This window comes from Capsicum annuum, unplaced genomic scaffold (genome assembly GCF_002878395.1).
Source record: "Capsicum annuum cultivar UCD-10X-F1 unplaced genomic scaffold, UCD10Xv1.1 ctg4118, whole genome shotgun sequence".
NCBI lineage: Eukaryota > Viridiplantae > Streptophyta > Magnoliopsida > Solanales > Solanaceae > Capsicum > Capsicum annuum.
Window position 1 is genome coordinate 16,587 of NW_025848492.1, and position 3,037 is coordinate 19,623.

Here is a 3,037-nt window from a genome sequence, read left to right on the forward strand (position 1 = left end):
GATATTATTGTAAAGAACCAAGATGGGAGTTCTTCAGTTGCAGCTTAAAATTCACAGACGAGTGATATTTCTTCCACTCCTATTATTGGAAAAGAGCACAATTGAGATGTTGAATTAACTTCATATTCTCCTGTGTTGAAGACCAGGTCACTAGATGAAGTTTATGAGCAATGTAATTTTGCTCTTGTGGAACCATCTTCCTTGAAGAAGCAGCAGGTCATGAAGCTTGGATTTCTGCAATGGAGGAGGAGCTTGCCATGATTAATAAAAAAAATACTTGGGAGCTGGTTATAGGCCCGAACAAAAGAACATCATCGGTGTCAAATGGGTCTATAGAATGAAGTTTAATCCAAATGACTCCATTTTCAAATATAAAGCCAGACCCATAGTTAAAGGCTATTCCCAGCAGCCTGGAGTGGACTTTGGAGATATGTTTGCTCCTGTTGCGAGGCATGATATAGTAAGATTTCTAATTACTCTTGCAGCACAATACAAGTGGAAAATCTACCATTTAGACATCAAATCTACATTTTAAAATAGTTTTCTTGAAGAAGATATTTATGTTGAACAACTTGAAGGTTTTATAGTTGCAGGTGAAGAAGATAAGGTGTATAAGCTTAAAAAGGCTCTCTACGGTCTCAAACAAGCTCCGAGAGCTTGGTACAGTAGGTTGGATACTCATTTGTTGTCTTAAGGCTTTAATAGAAGCCTAAATGAGCCTACTTTATACTTCAAAAAGCAAGCTGATGGGAAGTTAATTGTGATATCTATTTATGTTGATGATTTGATGATCACAGGTTAAAATTCTCTTGCAGTTCAAGAAGTTAAAAATGCGATGCTAAAAGTTTTTGAAATATCTGATCTAGGAGAGATAAAGTTCTTACATTTCTTAATCTTTTGAAGGAATAAAGTTCTTCCATTTCTTAATCTTTTGAAGGAATTTTCTTGTCCTAACAAAGGTATGCCCTGAATCTCTTAAAAAAGTTCAAGCTTGATAAGTGCGAACCTGTTGCAACTCCACTTATTATGCATGAAAAGTTAATGAAGGATGATGGAGAAGAGAGGGCAGATTTAAAACTTTATAGGAGCCTTATTGGAAGTTTGTTGTATCTGACTGCTACCAGGCCAGATGTGATGTTTGCAGTTAGTCTACTGTCCCGATATATGCAATGTCTCAGCACCAAGCATCTTGGAGCTGCTAAAAGGGTGTTGAGGTATATTAGAGGGACAACTGATTATGGCATTTGGTACAGAAGTATGGAGAATGGAGTTCTTATTGGTTATTCAGATAGTGATTTGGGTGGATGTTGGGACGATTATAAAAGCACATCTGGATACTCTTTTTCATTTGGTTCAAGCATTTTTTCTTAGAGCACAAAGAAGCAGGCTATCATAGCTCAATTTTAGCAGAAGCCGAGTATGTGGCTGTTACATCTGCTACAAATCAAGGAATTTGGTTGAGAAAAATCTTGTTTGATTTGGATCTTTTGCCAAAAGAGTCAACAGTGATCTATGTGGACAATAAATCAGCCATTACTATGGATGAAAATCTAGTACAACACGGAAGGACGAAACATATCAACATCAGGTTTCATGCTTTACGAGATGCCGAGAAGAATGATAAAGTTAAGCTAGTGCATTGCAGAAGTGAAGAACAACAAGCTGATATCCTAACCAAGGCTCTTCCCACCACCAAGTTTGAGTTTCAAAGGACGTTGCAGGGAGTTTCAATGAAAAATCTTAAGAAGAAGTGTTAGGAAATAAGATTTCTCTAGAAACTCCTAGATATTAGATATTTTTTGGAATAGGTTCTTCAAGAATATCCTAGTGTAGTATCTTGAATAAATATCTTGTAGAATTATCTAGATATTCTAGAGTAGTAGAAGATAAGGATCACTAGATTTTTCTTGTAGATGTATCTAGAAGGATATCTAGAATCATCCATAGACAAGTATAAATAGGAGGCACATTGTGCATTTGTATCCATCTAGAAAAATAGAAAACAAAGCAAAAAGTTTCAGCTTTTCCCTTCCCTGCAGTTTCTTTTGTAGCAATTTACAACTGCAATTTTCTTATATTTTTCTCCTTGTAGCTTTACTCTCCCTGTTCCCTTTGTTTTTGAAAACTTTCTCGGCCATTCTTAAACATTATTATTGATAGGGACAAGGTTTTCCTGAGCAACTTTTATAACACTCTATTTAGATTGATCGGGACTCAGTTGCGTCATACCAAAATTTATCACCCTCGAAGTGACGGGCGAACGGAGAGAGTTAATAAGTACACTGAAATTATCTCAAATGTATGGCTACTTGAAGACATAATGGAAACATCGGTTGCATTCAATCGAGTAGTTTTGTGCGTCATTGTTTGAAGCACATGACTTCACCTACAACTCACTCTAGATGAAGCAATGACTTTTAACACTTAATATATTACTTCGTCGAAGAAGGAATAACACAAAAGAATTAGAGTTTAAAAAAGGAAAGCTTGGAATTGGTTCGACCATTACAGATGGCTGATTTTCGAGAACCTCCACCAGAATTAGTGGGGAAAGACTGAAGCCATTATAGGAAACAGGAAAAGACAATAGCATATGACATAGCACATTATTATGTCTATTGGTAAGCTAGACATCTTTCCTTGGGTTGCCAAAAATTTCAACCCATGTGGTTAAATTTTGTTTGATCATGTCATATAAATACCAACAGAGTAAAAGGGCCAGTCAGGTGCACAAAGCATCATGCCTTAACATGATCCAGGGAATAAACACTAACAGAGTAATAGAAGAATATTTTTGAAGCTGTTGATTTAAAGTACCAACCTCAATAGAGTTAATATACAATTTCTAGACAATTGGAGTAAATAGAAATTAAAATGCCACAGTTTCGGCCGCCCAATGACCTACAACGCCAGTCACTACTCCCACTGGGGTAGCTAAAGTTTTTGACAACTATAATAAAACATTGCAGTAATGACATCTTGCTGAAAAAACAACCTTTTAAGGTAAAAAAAAATTTAATTAGACTTCAGGTTACAA